A 25,022-nucleotide genomic window follows, 5' to 3' on the forward strand; every position below is an offset into this window, starting at 1 on the left:
ATACCCATAGTCGCAGGTCGTCCCAGCGCTTGCAACAGTCTTTTGTTGTGTGTGGGGTGGTCCCCACGCACTGACCTTCTGGGCAACAAGTGCCCAGGTCTCTTTCTTCTTTAGCACTGCCTCTCTCTTCATGTTGCTAGAGAACACTATGGCAGCATGCTCCTGCAGTGTGTCCACCAGCATCTGCAGCTCATCCTCATTGAACCGTTCGTTTCTGAGGCGGGCAGCTCCCTTCTTCAGGGCCTTAGGCATAGTGGTGTTGGAGGTGGATGTTTTGCAAAAATCAGCAGAATCCCTGTGTGGTGAGGATGGCAATGGATTATGTTTTTAAAGATGGCTGCCGTGCTCCTTCCCGTTCCTGTGCGATGACGCTACTTCCGGTTCCGCTTATTAGCGATGACTGTAAATAGTGGTGACCGCTAATAACGGTCACCGCTATTTACACTTACTGCTAGTGCCGCATTGAACAATGTCGGTAGTGTTATCTGCGCTATGCTTGATGCCGCTAAGGGCATTTTGGGTGCCTTTAATGGCATGGCACAAAATACCTTACAGCATGATGTAAAGCTCGTGCCAGCAAAGTCGTAATAGTCCTCTATTAGTGGACTGGTGACAGCACGGACACACTATTTATGCCATGCCGGTAAGGAACGTTACTTACCTCCAAACTCGGAATGACCCCCATGGACACTCACCAGTCGACTCCAGACGGAGCTCCAACTCCAAGACCTGGGTGTGCAGCACTGGGTGGAAGAGCTCCAGGACCCTCTTTTCCTATTTTGTCAACCAGCCCCGGCACCACACTCGGTAAGCCCCAGGCTTGACGAAGCGCTGGGCATTGTTGAGGGTCCTGGACTTGATGTCCTCCCAGCGCTAATGCACATGTCGGTAGTCACGGGGTGCCACACCCTCCGCAATGATGGCACCCACAATGTCCACCAGATCTTAATCCGTCCTTCCTTGTTGACTCGCGATGGTCCAGTGAAGAGGGCATCATAATGCCCCAGGACTTTAGCAACCAGAATGCCAACTTCTGTGGAAGAGAAGCTGACAGCCCTCTGCCTCTCTGCCGTGGGGCTGCCACTTGCCTCAGATGGTGTGCTGTCAGACATGGCAACCCCCGAGGCAGGTGTGGGTTGGCAATGTGGACCTGGGGCTGGGCTGTGGAGTGGTGGTATGGCAGTAAGGAGTCTTCAGGATCAGCAGAGATGGTTGCAACGATATGATCACTGGCAATGGCTGATGAGCAGGCACCAAAATGCAGGGAACGTGGGCAGCAGGCACACATAGTGGGCTGGCAGAAGCAGATGGCTCTAGGAGGTAGCTTGGGGCAGTTGGAGGCCGGTAAATGGTCTTGTAGGCAGGAGGCAGGAGCATGTTCTTTCGCGTGGCCAGCCGGAAACAGAGTAACTCTGCACGTGTGGAAACAGTGCGTTAGCGTGTAATCAGAGGAAAGGCCTTAAGCGCGTAAGTTACGTGATGCACGCTGGATGTTGGGCATTGCCGTTCAGTATGTGATGAAGGTGTGCGTAGGACGACAGTGCAATGTACATGCTTTTCGTGGGGACAGATGTGTGAATTTCATATTTTTGTGGGTTCACATGCGATTAGTTCACTACTGTGGCAGTGCGTACTTCTTGTTTTGGAGGGGGAGTTGCCTACGCGCGTGTCATTTTTTTCATACTATGAGGCAGACAGTGAGTCGTGCACACATTTTTCCCACTGTGGTTGCCCTTGTGTGTCATGTACCCCATTTTCGAGGTCATAGTAGCCTACATGTTCCACACAAAGGCATTTTGTGTGATGCTGGGTGCCACAGCGTACGGTGGGATGTTTTTTACTCACACGTTGACTACCGAGAGGTCATGTACACATTGATTTTTGTTTTTGGGTGGCTGAGCATTGCGCGACCTGTTATTTTTTCCCCAAGGGTCACATAGAGCCTTGCTGGAGCACAGTGGTACCTTTTCCATCACATACCCTGCCCCCTCACTCCAATTGCCTAGGACAATTGTTGGTTGTACCTCCCATTGCACTAATCCATCAGTGCCATGACTGGGAGGGCAACAAGATGGAAGACAGGCAAAGTTGGGAAGCCTGCCAGAGGTGGCCAAGGTGGCCGACGTGGCCAGGGTGGCCTAGGTGGCCAAGGGGGGTGATGTGGCCAGGGTGGTCAAGCTGGCCAAGGGGGTCCACGTGGGCAAGGTGTCCAGGCCCATGCAAGGATAGCTATGCCCCCCACCCAACCGGGGCATGGAGAAGCAGTTGCTGCTGACATCCACAGTACCTGTGGTCCTGGACAAGTAGTAACATCAGTGGCTCATTCCATAGGCCAGTCCACCTGTACTCCAGCCCCTACTGACCAGAGCGGTACAAGCCACTCAGGGTCTGCACCACCTCGCAAGAGGCAGAAGCGTGCTCCAGCAGTGCAGGCTGGTGTTAGGAAAGATTTCATAATTGTATGTAATTTTCCCTCCATGTGTCAACCCCCAAACTTTTTGCTGCTGTATAAACACCCTGATCTAAACTTTGACAGAGTGGCACAGCCATAAGCTGCACTCCTCTGGGCTTTCGCTCACTTTTAATGGGGAAACTGACATGCCCTTAAGACAGTCAGTACTGGGAGACTTTGTTTCCCTTAGTCCTTTCCTCATGTTGCAGCTTTTGTGCAACATGGAACAAGTGTGCAAAGTAACTTACCTTACATCACTCTTGGGTCTCTAGTCATTCCAAAGGCCTTAGAAACTCTTGCTGGACTTTTTTATGAACTGTGCAGATGTGTCAGGGACAGGACTGGTAGCAGCTATCGTTTTCTTATATTTTTAATCTTTTTCTTTCCATGTTAACCGCACTTACTGCGTTTGGCACAAATAGGTGGCCTGGCTCCAAAATGGCCATGCCACGAGGTTCTTTGTCCTGTCCTTTGGCCATCTTGCCCCTTCACCTTCCCCAGGTCAAGCCGACCCGGGTCAGTCCTTATTTGCGCATGCACTTTCCCGCGAAACCCAATGCTTTCACAGGCTTCTGCATGTCTTGTGTGTGTGCCTCCAAGATGTGGGCTGGGATATCTGTTCCCAATACACATCCTGGGTGCCAGATAGTCTGGAGTGTCCTGAATGCCTGGGACCACTGTGGTCCATGATTGGTCCACGTATGGAGTGAGTGTTTGTGAGCAGATCTCCCATTGGGTCTTCTCCATTTTGGCGCGAAGGGAACTTTGGATAAGAGGAGGCTGAAGACACCACTAGCATGTCGATCTCCTGAGTTCACACAAACAAAGGATAAGGAGCCAAGTATCCTGCAACAAGAAGCCGAGACAAGGAACCGCTGGTGATGCGCTGGAAGGTTTGGCACCCTGAGCCCACTGTCATCCTGTGGGACCCCTCTGCCTCTGATAGTCCTAGAAGGTCTGCGAAGATGCTCCGACCCATTGGAATAGTGGGATCAACTATTCTCGCCACCTTCAACAAACCCTGCAAGTAAGCCTCTTCGGAAGTGTCCCTGGGCCAACCAGTGGGCTGACCAGCTTACCCGGGACGTTTGCTCTGTTACCGCCGCTGTTTCGAGGAGGCCCTCTAAACTTGGTATACTGCTCGCTCTCTGTCCATGGCACCCTCACACCGAATTTTGTACACTTGGCATTCCCAGGTCTGAAGTGAGACGAGTGCGCCCGGACCGGAGTAACCGTAGTTACCGTGTTGCCCTGCTGTGGCAACGACTTGTGCACGTTCGCTTGCATTTGTGATCCCCTTGACCCTGAAGCCTGTTGCAGTGGAGTTGGGCTTATTCCTCAACCCGGAGCGGAGCAATCACCACTGTCCCATTTGGGAATTCCTGCTGTATCTCGGAAACTACACGGTGTCGAGACTTCCTTATTGTCGCATTCGAACCTGCTAGCGAAGTGGACTGTACTGGCGAAGTTTGGGTCTGCCTGCGTCGGGGACCGGTGAGTAGTCCTTACCCCAGCTGGTGGCCCCTAGTGCAGGAGCCCATTTTTATGCACAAAGTGGCCCCTGAGGGCCCCTTTCCTTTCCACAGCTATTGGGAAATAGCGACTCCATCCTGCACTCTCAACCTGCCTCTGCCCTCAAGTGGAGGCCCTGCTTGAATAGTGGGAACTTGTTCTTCATCACCTTATCCACCTTCCTGAGCTGCTAGTGACCCTTGAAGAGACCCTATTTTGTCCATTGGCACAAGCGCGTGCGTGTACTATTGAGCATAAGGCTCCTCTCTTCGTAGGGCTTGGACTGCCTCTTAGTTAGGTGTATTCTGGATGTGGAACTGGGTCTAAAGATTACTTGCACTGCCTGTTTTCCTCCCCATCTAGGTGGTCTACATATTTCGTGCTTTTTAATCCGTTAGACCCCTCTGGTCTTGTATATATATTGTATTGATCATGATGTATTGGTTTACTCTAGTGTTACTGTGATTCTTTGCTATTGTCTATGTTACAAAGGCCTTGTAATAAATGTGTCTATATTTTTAATATAACAAAATAAATAAGTGTCCTTGCTCTGCGTGCTCATTGAGGTCTTTCAGTCACCCTCACCTCTCTTGAGACTTAGGCTTGACCGCCTGCCATAGCTACCCTGATTGGTCTGGCTTGTCCAGAGGTTACCCTGTTCCAAGAAACTAGGTTGGCCTTCTGACCCTCTGCCCCTCCAGGTCAGAGTTCAGAAATCCTTCTTAACAGCTGGGACCCCAGACACGGCACAGCAATCCCACACGTTGAGAAATAAGAGTTTTTGTGATGAGGAACTGGACATGCTCGTGGACTACGAGTTGGATCACGGCTGTGACATGCTGGCGCAGGCAGGGGGCACACATACGCCTGCTCAGAGTATGTCCCACTGGCAGTGCCTCACAGACCATATTAGCGCTTTGGGCCATAAGAGGCGCACAGCTGGTGATGTCGTGAAGCGCTGGAATGACCTTCGGCACCGAGCAAAAACAAGCAAAAAACAAGTTGGCTGCCAAGTTTGCCTCTACTCCGGTGACTGGTGGTGGGTCAGCACCAGAAGACGATGAACTCACTGGACATGAGGAGATCGCTAGTGATTTCATTGCAGTGGAGCAGGTTCAAGGCGTGGGAGACTTGCCAATGTATGAGGCAATGTACAGTGACTGGTGATGCGTGTGTGTCCAGGCCATGTGTATGTTGCTTGGGTGATGTGTTATGATTGCCTGCCAGTTCAGGCTACATTGACATGACTGCCATGTGTGACCCATCTGATGTTCGACAGATATGTGCTTGTTGTCATGCATACTGCATGCAAACCATGTGCTGCACACAGAGGCAATCCTCATCGCCAGACCTGCTCCCTCCTTCCATGACACTCTCTGTCCAGCTTCTCTTGGCCCTATTCTTGCTCCAACCTGTGGTCGCGGATAGCCTGTGATGATATTTCACTCAACACATGCCTTCTATCATCACATGACTGACGTCTCTGTGAGGTCACCCTGCAAGCTGCTCCTATGTTGGACTACTGCAACAGGCTTTAGCAGGATTTCTGAGATTCTACCCTCTTCCCTCTGCAACTCTGCCAGACCTGGACTGTGTGGAAAGTCCTTTAGGCTTGGTGCAAGGTATCTGCCTAAGACTGTGATGATGGCACAGGCTCACAGTGGCTATGAGTGTTCATTCCTGAACCCTGTGCATTCTCAGAAAGTCCCTATGGGTCCTGGGCCAGCAATTCCTTTTATTCCATCTCCAGTATTTACTTCTTTCTCATGGTCTTTGATCATCCCTTTCATGCTCCCTCAGGGCCAGTTGCTCCTCATGGAAATAAGTTTGTGGTTCTTGTCTGTGTTGAGCTGGGCCCTCCCTCTGGTAGAGCCTCCCTGCCTCTTTGTAACTGGAGGTGTAGCTTCTCCGGGTCTGGAGGCACGCCTGATGCTTCCTCATGTGTTATGCTTTCTGTCCTCCTCTCCCTTGCTGAAGTCCCAGATGACTGAGACAATGCACTTGCCACCTGCCCACACTGTCTGCTACAACACGGTCTGATATGCATTGTACATGGCTCATGGACAGTAGTATTCAACTTCCATCTGAGGTTGGTTGACCGTTCTGGCATGGCTATGCTATGTGCCATCTGTGTATTAGCATCAGTCATCTTTGTGGAAGGACTATGCCAGTAACATGCTTGTGTGTGATGCAGGTGCTATGCACCATGCCGTACATGTGTTTTTTTGCCCTTTGACACACATCCATGTCTGCTTTCAGGCTCCCCTTCCATTTCATTGACACTAAGTGCATGCCTGAGTTTGTGTCATGTGTGACATGGCAGGTTAATGTGTTGGCTAACAACATTGTAATGCCTATCTGTGTGGCCTATGCTATTAACATGTGCATTCATGTCTCTTTTTTGCATTTGTGCAGGTGATGAGGCACTGGATGCAGTGCTTCCTTAGCTCTTCCACATGCTGCCACAATCTTCCTGCACACTACTGGTGGTGCGTATAGTAGCTATCCACCGGAGTGGTCAAGGGAGCGCAAGCATGACTTTAGCACTCCGAATGTGCACTCCACTATGGCCCTAGTTTCAATATGGGCTGCGTTGTATCTTACCTGGGGTGGTGTGGTGGGGTTCCGTATTGGTGTCATCATGTAGCTGCTCAGAGGGTAGGCACTGTCCCCTGGGAGGTGAGAATGGTTGTCGTTAGTTGGCTTTGTCTGTTTGTCTGTGTCTAACATGCATGTATGTGCACAGGCATTTATACTCACCAATGAGCCATGTGTTGCCATGCCTCCCAGCTTCCAGGTCCCAGTGTAAGGGTGACATTCTGAATATGAAACTATCATAGGTGGATCCTAGATAGTTGGCATATACTGAAGTAATGATTCGCTTGGCATCACATACAACCTGCACGTTGATGGAATGCCTGTGCCTGCGATTGTGATAGATGTTCTCTGTGGCCCTAGGTGGACGTAGGGCCACATGGGTGCAATCGATGGCACCAAGCACTTTGGGAAAGTTTGCCACCCCATAAAATTCCTGGACCACAGCCTGCCTTTCTGCGGGTGTTCTGGGTATGTATATGTGCCTGCGGACTGAGGGGCGTGCAGTCATGATTGCCAACACCTGGTGTAGGCAGAGTGACTGCGTGGCCTGTGAAACACCCCCAACTATGGCAGTTGTCCACTGAAATGACCCAGTGGCCAAAAAATGCAGTACATTGAGCAAAACTGGGCTCTTTGCTTGGGAGCACAGGGTGGGTGATGTGAGGTCATCCTTCCACTCAGTGACCAGGTCTAGGATGATATGAGGTGGAAACCTATACCTGCCATAGACTTGGTCATCAGGCATCCCTAAAAGGCTGGTCCTGGGTAAAAAAATGCGGGGCCTGGCTATCCTCCTCCTCCTCCTGCGGTGTCCCACGATCACTGCTGCGAGGAATGGTACATTAATCATAGCTGTATACGTGTGTTTGTGTTCACGCACACTTTTTATGCATTGTTTTAGGTGCACGGTGATGCTTAAGCCTGCTTTCGCTTGGCGGACGTGTTTCCGGATTAGCGCGTCTTTTACCGCATGCAGGAGAGCCCTGTTCAATTCCATGAATACGTGTTGTTAACGGATGTGTGGGCGTTGCGAGTATTTTACTGTGGCACTTCCCACGTAACGCCCACATTTACACTTGTTGTTCCCCATTCCACTTGTTCCGCCCCCTTTTTAGGTGTGTGCGCTAGATGGTGTGCACCTTCACTGGGCATCTCGCGCAAGGCATTCATGGTGTCGCAGTGACGTGATGGACCCACGCGGATTACACGCAGGTCTCAGGTCATTCATCCAGGGGTCTCCGATCCACGCGTCATCGATCTACAGGAGTGCTGGTGAGGCAAGTATTTACTATCTAGATTAAAAGAGAAATAGACAGATCAAGTATCAAGTACACCCAACTCATTAATTTCCTTTCTTTTTGGGGTTCCCTTGAAAGAGAAAGGTGGATTATGCAATATAATTATACAATATTTCCATCACACTTGTACTTTTCATGACGATTTTAAAACAACCTGGAAATAACCACATGGTTAAACATAGAAACATACAACCATAGCATCTTCTCTTATAACATTCAGCATGACCACAAGAATTAAACATCAATTTGGAACACTTATCAGTCTGGTTCTACTTCTACTCTTTTTTTTGTTTCCTATTCACCTACCTTTCACTTACATTTCCATACCTATACTTACCTATTTTATCCCCTCTTTTCCCTAATATTTACATTCACACCTACTTACCTGCCATGGCAAATGCCTCCAGAGCAAATGCCATCTATTTTCCTACTTTGACTTCAACGTAACAAATATTCACTTCATCCTCTATTGGTTTCTTCAGCTTGCTCCTGCATTTTCACCTCGTGCTTTGGGTGAAATTTCTTTATATGGTTAAGATGGACAAATTGTTCCACCACCAAATCTCCTTCCTTCATAATGATTATGTATACTACAGGACTTTGTCCACAATTCTATATGGGCTGTGTCAGGATGTGAGAAATTTTGCATTTTTATGATTACCTTTCCCAGAATCAAATTTAAACACCTGATCATCTACTGCATACTGCCTCACAGATGTCTTCTTATCATAGCATGATTTTGCACTGACAGCAGCTTTTTCCAGATTTCCGCTGTGCAAATGTGAATGTATGCTGCAATTGCTTCCTTAGCTCTTCCACATATTTGTGAATCATGGCTGCATTTACCAGAACCTGTTTGTTGGTCCGGTATAGCAAATGTTGTGGCAAAACCATATACCTGCATGTTAGAATCTCGTGTGTACTGAGGTTTGTGGATCTGGGCGGTATGGACCTAATAGCCATCAGAACCAGAGGGAGTCACAATTCCCAGCTGGTTCCTGCCTCAGCTACAAAAATTTTGAAAATATCAATGATTGAGCTGTTGCAACGTTCCTGACCTCCAGAAGAAGAGGGCTGATATGAGATGGGCAGTTTTCTCTGCACTCCCAAAATGTGCCACATCTTTGTCATCACTGCACTGGTGAAATTAATTCACCAAGAGGGTGGTGGCCTAACCTATAAAATTGATTTGTAAATCTGACCATGGAAGTGTCAAACCTCTTTTCATTAATGGCGCTCTGTGTTTTGGGCAAGTAGGTTGAAACTGTGCACTTTCCAAACACCCTCTTGTATATAATTCTACATCTTGGGACATGTGTGTCCAATAAGTAAATTCTTTTAATATTTCTAATGTTTTCTGAGAACCCCTGTGACCAGCAGTTATGACATCATTGGCATGATGATGCATCAGCCCCCCGAAAATGACAATAGTAGCACCCATTGAACTTGGCCTGACATGGATTCGCAAAGCCTCAATCCATCCTGTATACAAATTCTCTTTTTGTTCTTTAGCACCATCCTCAGTTCTTCTTTCCCGTTGCAGTCCTACTCAGTCAGAGGATTCTGTTTTGCATTTAGCAAATGGTTATATAATAGGCCTAAAATTGGGTCTTCTTTTTGTTCCTTGATCAAGTCCTGATCAGGGGTATCAAAACTCCACTGTGCCACAGGCTGATTAACTATTCTCTGAGTTTTGGAGCGAGTTATTGCATCCACCTGGATTTCACAAATAGGTGTTCAATAGGAAACAACTCCCCCATCACAGCCCCAATTTTGACAAACTGATCTGCTTTGTCATTCCCTTTCTTGTCTTCTCCCGGTGTTTTCAAATGGCCTCGTATTTTTCTCCAGTGAATGATCATGTAATTTTCTGGAACAAGTTTATCTACGGCTTGGTTTATCCTTTTGCCATGTTTGAGTTGTTTCTTGTTATAAGTGACCATTGCTCTCAATTTCCACCCATGTAAACACCCAGGTAAACATTACACAAAACTATTTCAGGCGTAATCACACTCAGTGACTAAAACTATTTCTTTTAATTTATTTTCTACCGCTGTGGATATTGCTTTATCAATGGCAGCCAGTTCTGCAACTTGGCTGCTTTTGGGGCCAAACCTCATGCTTACCCTTGGGATACCATTATACTTGACCCACCAATTTCCTATTGCTGCCACAAATTCTTTTTCAGAATCACCTCCCACGTGGTATGCACATCCATCCACGTACACAGTTGGGATATCCCTGCCAATGTCTCTTCATTGCATGCCTTATGTGGAGATTGTTCAAATTCGGTTACTTTTGTTTCTAGTCCTGTGTCATCAGAGGCACAGGCAGCTGCACAGTCACGTAAATCGGCCAGCCTCTGAGCAACTAGGCTTATTCTGTCCATATCTCAGTTCTACTGGGAATCCCTGCAATGCCAATTTCCATGAGGTGATTCTTGACTGGGTCAAATTCCCTGATCTGATCGTTTTACTCTATAACAATTGTAGAGGCTGAAGACTTGTTTCAACAATCATCCGCTCCTCTTGAATAATGGGGAAGAAATGTTGTAATGCCCAGACACTGGCCAACAGTGCTTTTTCACATTCACTTAATTTGGTTTCTACCTGTGACAATGCCTTACTGGCATAAGCAATGGTTTTATTATTTACATCGTATTTTTGGTACAGGACTGCTGACATGCATTGTTCTGTGAATCCTGTCTCTATGAAGAAATATTGATTCTTTATTGGATAAGTTAAACATGGAGCTTTCATCAAACAATCCTTTAATTTGGCTTCACTGTGTTCCTTTCCCCATATCCATGGTAACCCTTGCTTCAATAATTTAGTCAAAGGTTGTGTGGTTTCTGCATAATCTTCAATGAGTTTCCTGTTGAACTCGTCATTCCTAACAAACTCTTTAGGCCTTTCAAGTTGGTGGGATCCTTTTGTTTTTGAATTGCTTCCCCCTCTGTAGATTTAACCCATGCTCTGTTACTTACTTCATGCCCCAGAAAGTTGACCCTTTTTCTACACTGCTGCGCATTCTGTAAAGATACTTTTGCTCCAGTCTTAGGGAATTGACCGAGCACATGTCTAATTCCATTGAAGTTACTTTTTAAATCTTAATTCTGATAGCACTTCATCCACATAAATCACTGTACCTCTCCATGCTGCATCTACGAGTGCTTTACTTAGGAATATCCCAAACTCACTTCCACTATTGATATAGCTGAAGGGGGTACGAACCCATGCATACTGTAATCGTTTAAAGGAGAAGGCGAATAGATTTTGTATATCTTCAGCAAGTGGCACACACCAGTACCCTGCTGTAAGATCCAGTGTGGTAAACATCTTTGACCCATGAACCTGTGAAAGGCCCTGATCAATAAATGGAAGTGGATACCTTGAAACAGGTACCCTCTTGTTTAGTTCTCTCAAGTCTGCACACAAGTGCCATTGGCCATTGGACTTTAGCACACCTAATATGGGAGTATTTGAGGTACTGTGGATAGGCCTAAGGATTCCTCTGAACTCTACATTTTTAATTATTTCTGCTAGGGACTCCAGACAGACCAAACGTAACCTATATTGTCGTTCACATACTGGATCCCTACCATATCCTTTGGGTAGTGTGGTAACATCTGAATCGGTAAGCCTGCAATCATAGACATCTTTTGCAAATACATCCTTAAATTCCGTAAACATTTTTCTTAATTGGTCTTTTTCTTCTTCATTTGTGCAAGCATTTGCAGCTTAAAAATAGCTGCGTGGCAGTGTCTCTTTGGAGAGCCGCCACCCTCAAGTATCTTGGCATATTAGCCTCCATTTCAACTTGCTGCATTTCACATTGCTGTTCTTCTTTTTCATATTCACCCACTTAAGTTGGAAACGCTGTCTGTCAGATTCTGCTTGTATGTTAGTCTGTAAGGGTGACACTCACCATTTTGCATAGGTAATAGATGTATATTTTGTTTCAAATAGAAAACTTCACCTAGCACAGTGCTGTTGTAGCATCTAGTATCGCTCGCAGCAGTGTAGTCTTTAACAGTTATCATGCACAATTGTGCATGTGTGGCGGCCCAGACTCTGTGGCTAGTGCAGTCTGCTTAGGGGCACGTCTTGATCCAAGATGGATTTCATTGTTTTGCTGCAGGGAACCCAAAGGACTCAGCACAGATGGCAATTACCTTATGGAGTAAAGACCAGCATGTCATCTGGGGTCAAGCCCCACACTTATCCATACTACATGCAAATAGCATAGTCGTGGCCCAGTGTGAGTGACTGCATATTTGAGCAAGTCTGAGGCCTAAGTATGCTGTCAGTCACGGACACATTCAATATCCAATGCTATTTTTTGAGCCAGTGGAAATTGAATGTGTGATGTGTGGGTGTATGGCTAATAAGATTGTTCTGCAGTGTGGGCAGGGCACATTGTGTTGGCTATGTGTCTTGCAGGAAAAGAGATCATGGAAGGTGGAGCCATTAGGAGAATGCATCACCAACCATGATGCCTACTGTCCCAGCACTAGAGCCAACTTGAGCCGAGCTTTCAGTAGTGCCAGCTGAGATGAGTCTCAGTCACTGTCTGCCTGCTTATACTCAGACCTCTGGACAGAGCATGGTGAATGTAGCTAACTTTTAGAGTCCCATTTTTAATTGTAGAGCCTCTCTGTGATAAGGTATGAAGCGTTAATGGAAATACTCAGTACAGGTTCTGTTAATCTGTTATAGAAAGTCCAATAGGTCCTAATTAAGAGGCAACGCATTGATGGCTGTACACAACATGGCACTCTATGAAACAGAAACAGACATCTGCTTGGTGCTTTTTGTTCCCTCCCTCCTCCTAGTCCAACTACTTTAATGGATGCTTCTTTGAAGAAAATCATACATTCATTATTTGTGCAAGCTAATTTACCTGCTCAAATCTCCACATTTCTGATACTGTGCAATGCTGAAAATCATTGGCCCAGATATGAGCGCCAACCTGAAGGAGATTTTTAAGCCGGGTGTTCCATTAAAGAAAGACAGCAAAGGCTTGCAATTCTGGTGATTTCCCTCATGTGGTCTGCTATCTACTCCTGTATGGGGGGGAATCACAAACAAGAATAATTAAGCAACCAGGCAAGCAAGTGCTGTGATGTGCTGAAATGTACTCTTCATAAGTATGTGAAGTTCAATGTTTTGTGTGGGTTCGGAGTAGCATGCTCTTTCCTTGTATTTGTGTGAGATTGCTGTCTCTCCGGTTAAGGATGATAGCAAAGAAATATGTCTCAGAGGAAATGTCTGCTCTCTTCATGGGATTAAGGATATGAATTAGGTATTGTTTGGAAATACTAGAATGTAAAGTGCTTCAAAATTTATAGGAGTCCTGGACTGATCCGTGGGGGGTAAAACATAGCTTTTGCACCGTGATTTCTTTATGTCAAGTATTTATCCACAGTACAGTAAGGCATGCTTCTCAATTTACCCACACACAGTGGGTGTATCCAGAGGTGCTTGAGTTCACAGTCACCCTTGGAAGAAACCCACTTCAGAGACTTATACCTGGGAGGCAGGGCTATTTACTGTCTACGAATGCAGGCATATCCAAAGACAGTAGCAATTGCAGAATCCTTGGAAAATCTGTTCCTTTAAGGTCTGGGGTATTGGCCTATTAACAAAGTTCCACCTTTGCTGGTTGCACTGCAATTTGGTAAGCAGGGATGGACTGCCTTGTTTATTTGATGCTCTTCCTGCATAACTGGCACTTGTCCATGTTCATATTCGGGCCTCGGTCTCTCAGAGGGTCCAACACCTTCATGAACAGGAAATGAGAGCACTATAACATAAGTCTGTGTGAAAAAACACGTATATATTTTTAAAAAAAAGGTAAATAGTGTTTGACATGATTTGGCACTATTGGTAAATTTGTCCAACCAGAAACAGGATATACAAAAAGAAAAAGAAAGAATGGCCAGTAGTGTCCGTTATGTACGGTGACGATATGACATTGGCGGAGCAGACCAAAATCCATTTGATTTGGGATTCACCCAGCTGTTTGAGGAGTTCACCAGGGTTCAACTCTGGTAACCAATCAGTTGGGGTACACCAGGATATCGCTCAACCACACACTACCAACATTATAGGTAACGCTTGAAAAGACGTTTACATCACTAATTCCTTATCATAGTGGGTCTATTTGGGCCTCATTACGAGTTTGGAGGTAGCCATGCCCTTAGGAAGGGCATGGCTACCCCCAAACCTGGGTCCGGTTTCCTTGAATGGGGAAATACCGGCCCATTCCGACCATGGAGGGCCCGGTATTTCCCCATTCAGAGAACCCGGTCCATCCCCATTACCATTTGAGGCCCTATAGAGCTCAATGGGAATGGGGAGCATGCTAACAACGGGCCTGTTAATGACGGGCCTGTTGTTAGCATGCTGGCCTGCTCGCGGGACCCGCTAAGGACGTCTGGTCAAACCAGGCATCCTGCGCGTGTCCCACAAGCGTACCTCGTAATGGGGCCGTAAGGGGTTAACAGCTCAGGGACCTTTACTAGTGCCGTAACCCCTTACTGCCCTCCTCATAATGAGGCCAGTCTTTTGTAGACAGAGCATGCATGTCCAGACACTTCAAATTATTTTCAATGACAAGGAGACACCTAATATTGAAATGATAGTCAGCATCTGGGAAGATTGTGTCCAGTGTGTATTATCAATTGAGAAACAAATAGTAAATGTAAAGGAGAGATGACTAAAAATAGTGACATGTACAAATGGCGCTCTCATGCACAGTAGGTGAGGAATATATCCAAAGGCATTCTAAACTTGCACCACTCCTGCATTCAAAACACTGCACTTTGTGGTGGAAATCCAAGAATGGGTGGATTCTATGCATTCTGTAAAGTTGGCAGAATGCTTTCCTACCCACTCAATTCCCTTGGGGAATGAAAGCGAACTCCGTTCCAAAAATAACCCTAAGGATTCAGAACATTTTGGCTGTTTTTGGCAGGGCCCAACGTGCACAGCTAGTCAAAAGGCAGAGTTGTGATTTTGAATCTACCGCAGATCAGAATTTCAATTTTGCTCCAAATTAGGCATAGGAAGCTCTCAGCCATCTAGATTCATCCACATTGGGGGTCATTACGACCCAGGCGCTAATTGCGCCAACTTTACCACCATGGTGTAAACTATGTTTACACCATGGTGGATGGCGGATTTACCGCCCCATTCCAAGGTGAGTGGGGCGGTAAATCCCCATTTCCCATTTTCCCTTCCCCATTCCCATTTTTGCCCCATAGGGCATAATGGGAGTGGGGAAGGCGCTAATTACGCCACCATAAATTACGGTGGCGTAATTAGCTTCATGGCAGGTTAGCGCCATGGATTTTAACGGCTGCTAAGAGCAGCCGTTAAAATCAGAATAGGCGTTAAGGGATAACGACGGCGTTAACCCTTAACGCCTGGGTCGTAATGAGGCCCATTGACTTCAAAAGGGGACAAGAAGGTATCCATGAGATCTGCAAACAGGCTTGTAAAAGCATTGAACCACTGTGGGAAGACCGTCGGTCCTTGTGATAACCCTTAATAACGGTTGAAGGGTTAGCCGTACATTGGGGGTGATTCCGAGTTTGGAGGCAGCCATGGTACTATTAGCACCATGGCTGCCTCCAAGGGTCTGTGTAGTCGGAATGGTGACTTACCGGGACATTTCCGACCTATGTGGGTACCGCTGAGGATGGCTGGTTGGACCAGCCGTTCCTGGTGGGACCCGCTAAGGGACCTCGGAATGTGGCGGTCGGAGGTTAACGGCACCGGCTTCCTTACCAGTGCATCGACTCCTGCAACTACTGTTCTTTTTGGAACGATGCCTTTCAAGCAAGACCTGCACAGCAGGGGCATAGGGCATAGGGGTCTCTTGATCCACGTGTTATAGATAACAGATAGAGTGATTGTATGTCTCCATCCTGTGAAATGGGACATCATATTGTACCTCCTTTATTGTATATATTGGCCTAAGCCCAGTCGCTCCAGAAATCCACGTTGCAAGGTTCCGACCTTAGATCAACCTAGCCGCCATTTTGGGTACATCCGCCATTTTGATTTCTGTTTCAAAGTCACTCTGTGTTCTAAAGTGGTGGACAGTGTTTTCCCGCTTGTAACCTAGCCGTCCTGACCTTCGCGCAGAGTTAATGTCCAAACTGCCTTAGGCCAAATGTTAGGACAGTGTAATGAGACCTTGTCCTACGTTTGACCTGTAGATCGAGGATTACCTACGCCAACAAGCCCGATCCGCGGACATACATCAAACACAATGTTGTTTAAATACTAAACGTGAGCACTTATTGAACTATATTGTATAGGACGTGTACTAAGGCTTAAATGTTAAATTCAAATATACACTGTTGCCATTGTGATTTGTTGTTGTACAAACTGGACATAATCCACATGCATATAGTCCGATAAATTAGAGGTGAACTCGACACGAACCCTAGACTGAAAATTATTAACATGCAGAGGGGTTGTAAATTACGATTGGAAATTGTATAAAAGATGCAAATGTTTAGACGTCCAGTACCACTCACTTCTCACACCGAAAGGGCTGGTATTTGCTGTGATGTACTGAGGGCCAGATAGCTATCTGATACTTTGTTTCTTTGTAAACTGTACAGTTATTTGAATAAATATCTGAGAATCTTTATAAGCCTGTGTTTGGTGTATTTCCTTTTGGGGTACTCAGCCTTGATATTTTCTTTTGCTTTTACAAACCAATGCAGCTTTACCTTTGGGTGTATGTTTCGCAATCAGAGCAAGGTGCACGTCTTCCAGATGTGTTGTGGGCTTGGCGATGAATTCTCACTATTTTTGCAGGTCCTTTTCTATGAGGCGGGCTATAATCCATGTGAATCAGGATGAACACTGAGTGAGGGTACGTTTGGTATTACCTCCACTTATCAGCCCTAAATGGACCTGTGGGTCGAATTGCTTCCCTGATTCACCACCATGGTCTTATTCCACTGGTCTGTCACATGGTGTTAGTGCCCCCCTTCCTTGCTTACCTTCATCTAAATGGAACCTCTGAGGTTGCCTGCATCAGCGGTGGCCGCGTGCCTGTGCTTGTCTGCCACACTTACAGGACTGGGTGGTGTGCCAGGGATGGCTTCCCATCTTCTTCTCTCTGGGTGACTCTACTACCTCTGCATATGTCCCAGAGAGCAGCAGCCAGGGCCTACCACAGTCCGTGCTAGCCTCTGAGTCAGGTGCAGGAGGTGAGATGTAGTACTCATGATGGCATGTCTGATCGCACGCACTCCTTCGGTCGCCATGGGCATCATGACCCCGGGTGAGTCTCCACGAAGGACGCCCCATAAGCCATTTTGTCTATTGAGTCTCCTACTATCAATCACTTTGGCGGGAGAGCCCCAGTGTTGCTGCCAGGCATCTACTCAGCCAGAGGGGCAGCTACATCTGAAGGCAGAGGGACCACGTGTGCCCGAGTCTTGGAACCAGGGAGGAACGGAACTGCATTGGTCATCTGCTCACCACACGCCCAAAAACGTATCTTAACCCTTTACTGAAAGGTTCCCCGTGCCACCTTATTCCCCAATCCAATTTTCAGTCTTAGATACATATAAAGTTACTTTTTTATGAAAAAGCATGCTATGAGAATGCCAATAAATAAATACATTCATATTTTGTTCATTTAATTAATTCTTTTTTTTAGAGGTGGTATGATGTTCATGGAGCTTTATATGTCCTGGTGGATAGTCATGATACTGTTACGCTCACCTGGTATCCATCCGATGGCAAAGACCACAGTGAGTTATTGATGCGCGGAGCGCTGCGCTGTTTATTGGTGTTAATTGCAGAATATGCAAAAGAAGCAGATGAGCAGGAGCTGGACACAGTGAGCGTTACGCTGCAGGAGTGCAGAATAACACAAAGCGAGTTCTGCGGTTTGGGTGTGGTTTAAATAGCCCAGGTAAAGTAGTTCCAGGCCAAGTAGTTCCAGGCCCAGCCACATCCAAAACACTAGACCGCATGGCTTGGATCTAAAGAACTGAGCTGTGTAATAGGCCTCCATGTTGGATTAAGGTCTACTTTATTCCTGAAAATGAGCCTGGCGCCGACTGAATCCCAGTATGTTTCTGATGGAGTTTTAAGGCCCTTGGGGACAGTGTGCAGGGCTTTAGCCCCACTGCTGCCAGGGGGCTGTTATACCTGAGCGGGTCAGGGGCCTCGATTGTGACACCACTCCTCCCTAAGGCCCCTCTCAAGATATTTCCTCCGTCTGGCCCTGGTTTGGTCGGATGGTGCCGATGAAATGGTCTTACCAGGCGTGGCCCATGGACGTGCTCGCTAGGCTCCCATGTCCTGTCCTGAGGGCCGTATCCCTTGCAGTCCACTAAGTAATATAACTTGGACCTGGTGAGTTTAGGATCTAGGAGGTCCTTGACTTCAAATTGAGATTCTCTGCTAACCACTACTGGATTTAATGGTTTTTTGACCAGAGTTCCAGGCTGAACAGGTTTTTAATGTTTTTAAGAGTGACACGTGGAATACGGGATGGATCTGCATATTTGGTGGTAAAGCTGGTTTTACTGCCACAGGATTTATAATAGCCTTGATGGTATAGGGCTCTAGATATCTGGGACGAAATGTTCGAGTTCCTCTTATGGGCACGTGCCGAGACTCCAACCAGACTTTATCGCCGACTTGGTAGTCTGAGGCTTTTCTTCGGTGTTGATCAGAGAATCTTTTCTGTCTTTCTTTGGCCTGGATCAAGGTTTGGTTGCCTTTTTGAAGGCTTGAGTGATGGTCGTATGTAAAGTCTTCACCGCAGGCATTTCCAAGGCCAAGGGGGTATCTAATTCGGAAGTACATGGGTGCATTCCATATACGGTATAGAATGGACGCTGTCCAGTACTGGTATGTAGCGAGTTGGTGTAGGCATATTCAGCTATCCACAGCACATCCTTCTAGCTTTCTTCCACCGGATGTAAAATGCACCGTAGGTATTGCTCTAGTGTCTGATTTGTCCACTCCGTTTGGCCATTAGTTTGGGGATGCTGACTAGTGGACAGACGAATATCGATTTAGGCAATTGCACAGCTCTTCCTCCAGAGGTTAGACACAAACTGACTCCCTCAGTCAGAAATCAGGTTGGAGGGGAAACCATGTAATCGTACGATTTGCTCTAAAAACACCATTGCCAGACTGGATGCGTTTGGTAGACCCTTAAGCGGGATGAAATGGGCCATTTTAGAGAATAGCTCAACAACCACTAGGATAGTGTTGAACCCTTGACAGGGAGGCAGGTCTGTGATGAAATCTAGGGAGAGTGTGTGCCAATGTGCAGGTGGAATTTCCAGGGGTTGAAGAAGGCCCGCAGGTCTTTGTTTCTGGGATTTATTCTGTGCACAAATGCCACATGACAGAATAAACTGTGTAATGTCCTTTCTCCAGGTCGGCCACCAATAATTTCTTTTCACCTTGGCTTGGTTTTTGGCAATTCCTGGATGTCCTTCTATCAGGGGGTCGTGATAACCAGAAATAACTTGTTCTTGTAGTGCCTTATTCGGTAGATATAAACGGCTTCTGAAATACAGAAGTTGGTTCTTTGTTATGTAATGTTCACCTTGAGTGGTCCAGTCTTGTAGAGCCTTGTTGTTCATTAGGAGCCGAATTTCCTTTTGGAGTTTATCCAGAGATAACATTGGTGTAAGTCTTAGTAGTTTGTCACCTGGAATAATGGCCACCTGGTCTGGGGTTGCGGGATAGGGTGTCAGCTTTTCCGTTCTGGACTCCAAGTCGGTATGTGATTATGGAATCACATCTGCAAAGAATAAAGCCAACGGGATGATTGAGCCTTTGCCATCTTGAGGTTTTCTCGGTTGCAATGGTCGGTGATTACTGTGATGATATATCTGACGCCTAGGAGGTAATGCCGCCAAGCCTTAAAGGCTGCCTGAGTTGCTAGGAGTTCCTTGTCTGTTATTGCATAGTTAAGTTCAAGTGTAGTAACTTTTCGCGACCAAAAGGCCATGGGATGTAACTGGCCTGTTTCGGGATCCCTTTGGGAAAGAACAGCCTCCATTGCCATGCTGGAGGCATCTGTTTCCACTACATATTGGAGATCTGGGCGGGTGTGTCGTAGCACCGGGGCTGAGGTAAATCTTTTCTTGAGTTCCTGGAAGGCCTTCTCTGCCTCTTCTCTCCATTGGAACAGTTTGTTGTTTTTTCGTAATAAAGAAGTGATCAGGTGCACAATCTGGGAGAAACCCGGGATGAATCAGTGATAAAAGTTCGCAAAGCCGAGCATACTTTGGACACCTTTACCTAAAGACAGTGATGGCCAGCTAAGGATGGCATCTACTTTGTGCATATCCATCTGTACGCCTTTGGGAGTGAGGACAAAACCAAGGAACTCGACTTCGGTGACATGGAAGGAACATTTTTTAAGTTTGGCATATAGCTGGTGCTGTCAGAGTTTTGAAAGGATGCAGCGAACGTGCCTGAGACGGTCCTGTTTAGAAGAGGAGTACTCCAAGATGTCGTCGATGTAAACTAGGGCACATACGTCAATCAATTCCCATAGTACATCGTTCATGAAGTACTGGAATTCGGTGGGAACGTTGCAAAGCCCAAAGGGCATCACCTGATATTCGTACAGCCCATACTTAGTACGAAAGGCGTTCGTCCATTCGTCTCCTTTCTTTACACGCACAAGATGGTATGCCCCCCTGAGGTCCAATTTGGTGTAAATTTGGGCATCCTTGATTTGGTCCAGCAGTTCTGGCATAAGGGGTAGAGGATAACAGTTTTTAACTGTTATCTGGATTAGTGCGCAGTAGTCGATGAACGTTCTCAAGTCCCACTCCTTCTTGGGTATGAAGAATAGGGGCGAGGCTGCCAGGGATTTGGACGGGCGGATAAAACCGTTTGCCAGGAATTGGTCCAGATATGATTTCAAGTGGAGATTTTCAGGTTCGGTGAGTGCATACATTCGACTACACCGGATTTGTGCGGGCGTTCCGTGGACCTAGTTGCTTCACTGGTCTGTGTGCCCTTATGTCAGGTGCAGACCGGCTGTGACTCTGACTCTGCTTGCTGTCTTCCATGTGAGTTATAATGTCTTTTCCATCTTTATTCTGTCTCTTTCTTTCCCTCCGTTTTCTCTGTCTTCTCAGCGTCTCGCTTCACTATGCTGTTCCCTAACAATGTCTCTTTTGTTTTCACAGGGATGGTTGCAATCTCGGAGTTGCTGTGCCAATGGCAAACACCACAGTGAGTTATTGATCCGCGGAGAACTCCACAATTTATTGGTGTTAATTGCTAACCTGTGTTCTCTTCTATTCCGGTTGCAGTCATGTTCCGGAGTGATGCGCGAGCGAAGCGCTGCTTGCCCATGTAAGTGCTTTGTTAATGCTGACCTTGTTCCTTCTCCTTTGCAGGTTGCGGTGAAGCGCAGGGTGCTGCCAGGACTCGCTGCTTTCCCAGGTAAGAATTGTTATTAATGCTGTCCTTGTTTATTTACCTTTGCAGGATGCTGCGAACTCCGGAGATGGGCGAGGTAAGCGAAGCGCAGGATGGATTCAAGGCTGGTTACTTCACAGGTAAGTGTTCTCGCTCGCTAATGCTGTTCTTGTTCTTCCAGGTTATAAATGGAATCCGGATCTAGGGCTTTAGGATCGGGCCCCCTGAGAAGGAGATGCGCAGGTGCTGGACACGGTGAGCGTTACGCTGCAGGAGTGCAGAATAACGTGAAGCGTGTTCTGTTGTTTCGGTGTGGTTTAAATAGCCCAGGTAAAGTAGTTCCAGGCCAAGTAGTTCCACGCCCAGCCACACCCAAAATACTAGACCGCATGGCTTGGTTCTAAAGAACTAAACTGTGTAATAGGCCTCCATGTTGGATTAAGGTCCAAAACTGGTATTACTTTATTCCTGATAATGAGCCTGGCACCAAAGGCACCAGGACTGACTCCATGTATGTTTCTGATGGACTTTTAAGGCCCTTGGGGCCAGTGTGAAGGGTTTTAGCCCCAATGCTGCCAGGGGGCTGTTATACATGAGGGGTCAGAGACATGGATCGTGACAGCTACATTGTTATGAGTTGACTCGGTTATAGCTGTGGGTTTAAAATGCAAAAAATGTGCTTGAGAAGATGTGGGTTTGGGATTGTACCATAGGCATTTGGCAGCCACTCTTATATGAAGCTTATCGTTCATTGTGATACAGACATATTGCCTTTAGTTGCATAACCATTCTGTCTGTTGTGATGTGGTGGTCTACCCAGAAATGTACTGGTGCCTTGATGTTAGTGATGGTCACAGATATTGGGATTCCCAAGAATTGCCAGTTTAACAGTCTGCTACTGTCTGTGATGTGCTGCATGAATTTGGAGGTTGAAAGCTCCTGCCACTAGCAGTTTTCATAATGAAGTAAATATCTTCCAGGCAGCCCAGCCAATCTGTCAAGAATCGTGGAATGTATCAGATGCAGGCAGTAGGGATTTTATCTTGTTGATTTAGTACCTCAGTTGGAGGTGCTTTAAGAAAGTGTATCTCTTAGTGGCCAAGGTGGTGCATACGCAATACCCAGGAAAGCCCAGAAGCATTATGGAATATAGAACTTAGCCTGTACACATGTTTATAAAACAATTGCACATAATATCTGTACATTAGATTAGCATTTAGAAAACAGTATGTAAAACCATATAAAGTTATAATGGAAACCAACTGTAACAAACAAAAATGTTTTGCCAACTTTAATACATAAACGCAACTCATCAACTGTAGTAAACATGTTATCAGACAGTTAGAACAACATTCATAGACATGTTATTTATGTTGCCATGGCCCTTGTAGGATTATGTAGGATACTGGGGTACATGGCATTATTTCAATGTAGACAGTCAGTAGAAATAAGTGCAAATAGAGACAGCAAATTATTTAGTGCAAGTGGAGACAGTAAATTGAAAGGTAACGCAGTGGATTCATGGGGGGATGTGAACCAGGTTCCATATTATAAATGATTTCTCCATCTGTGGAGTTTTGCATTGAAAAACTAACCCAGGTTAATCCATTAACAAGTCCCTATTAAATAACATTGAACCCAGATTAATTAATGTTCCCTTTTAACATTGAAATGCAAAGTGACTCAGATGGAAAATTCAGTTTTTCATTCGGTAGAAGTAAAAAGTGCAAGAGAATGCATTTGTTGTTTTTCCATTCAGAAAAAGGCTATTGTCCTGCGCAGGAAGCAAAGTTGATACATGTAAGCCCTCGCTGGATGATTGGACAGAGAATTGCAATGGTTCTAGAAGATTACTGGGGTAAAAGAATACATCAGGAAAAAAGGCAGGGGGTTGTTTTGATTGACAGGGCTGATCTATAAATGTAGGAGGCAGAAAGAGTGTGGGGTTCTTTTTGCTTCTGGCTGTTCGGAGAAGAGAGGTAGAGCAGGAGACAGCAGATGGAGAGCCGAGCTGTCCTGGCATTAGATGCAGCTGGGGCTGTGAGCTGACATTCAGGGGGGGTGAAAGCAGCGCGGAATCTGCAACACTTTCTGTAGCAGAGAGGGGGCTTTCCTGATAAAGCACAGAGTCTTCACAATTTGATGTGAGTATCTGTAGAAATTAAGGAGCACAAATGATTGTATGTGAGTTTCCCATAAAATAGTCAGGACAAATGTTTATTTATAACAAAATGTTTGCTGTTTTTTTCTCGCATGTCTAATGGACTTACAAAAGCTGATAAAAGAAAAAATGTCCATGTATTGTGCTGGGTTTCATATCTCTTCTCTTAGATAACCGTGTCGGTTTCGCAGCATTGGTAAGAAGAAACAAATGCTTTCATTGTAAACCGAAATAAGAAGGCGGGGCAAAAAGCCTACCAAGAAGGGGAAGTGGTGGATTTGGTGAAATTGCCAACTACCATCAAGGACTTTCTGGCCGACCAAGAACTCATGGACCTATCAGTGCACATGGACCATCATCAAGATCTTTATGCAGTGCCTGTGTTTTCCCTGACACTGACCAGTACTAATGCTCATGTCGGACATCGACAGACCCCACTATCAAACCGAACTGCCGAAAAAGATCAAATGACGACTCTAGTCAGTCGACTCAAATGGAGAAGCAGAACACTGCAACCACCTATTCGACCTTGATACCAACTCCCGCCACGAGACAACTAAGAGCGAACTTGAAGTATGCGGAAGAAGATGGTTCAGCCGCATGAAAGTCACGATTCCTGAAAATGAAAGCAACAGGCCCAAAGCGGATTGAGCAATCCGAACCAACTATAGGCCCTATACCATGACAAGAACTTTCAAATTAGAACAAAGATTGTCTTTGAAAGAAGATTTTGTTCTGAACAGACAAACAGTCCTGTATCTTCTCTCGACCGTGAGCAATCTGAACTCCTTAAAATCCGAAGACTTCACCCTGATCGAACCTTACCATCGAAAACGGATAGCTAAGGCCTATCTCCACATTCGGGCAAGTGTGGCAAAGAACCTTTTGCCAGAAGTATATGATGATCTTTTAAAGAAGGGCTTCAGGGTCATGGAAATCGAACCTTCCGATTACATCCAACCGAATGTCCAGACTATTAGGAAGACTGAACACAGAAACCTGAACTTTATAACTAGAACTGAAGAATTGTACAAAAAGTTGAGAGGGGGTAGAAACACTCGTCCCGCTGCTGACCAGCTGCCCCGCCCCTTTCATTCAAAATCCTATGAGTCAGGCCACCATCATCATTACTTAGATGTCAACGCAAGAATGTCAAGTCCGAGACGACATCGATCTAGCCGTGAAACCAGAATCGAGAGTGAGTCGGACCGCATTAATGAGGTCAAAAGGACCCCAAGTTACCCGAGACACACGTCTTCAAAAACACGCACCAATGGCTCTTGCTCACAAGGTACTGATTCCTCGAGTACAGGAAATTCTAAGATCGAGCGTAAGGGATTTTGGGCCTGGCTCCCAAAGATCTCAGAAACAAAGATAAAGTAGTAGCAACTACAGTCCAACTCACCAATAACCAGCCCTCAGAAAAGCCATTCTTCTGTGACAATGGGATCCTTGAACACCAGAGACCATCTCCACTTCACTCAACCAGGTGGTACAGACCTTGGAGACTTTGACATTCTGTGTCTCCAAGAGACCCTACTGGAACACCTACCTGCACT

Source organism: Ambystoma mexicanum, chromosome 5p, assembly GCF_040938575.1.
Source record: "Ambystoma mexicanum isolate Mex_15411 chromosome 5p, UKY_AmexF1_1, whole genome shotgun sequence".
Lineage (NCBI taxonomy): Eukaryota > Metazoa > Chordata > Amphibia > Caudata > Ambystomatidae > Ambystoma > Ambystoma mexicanum.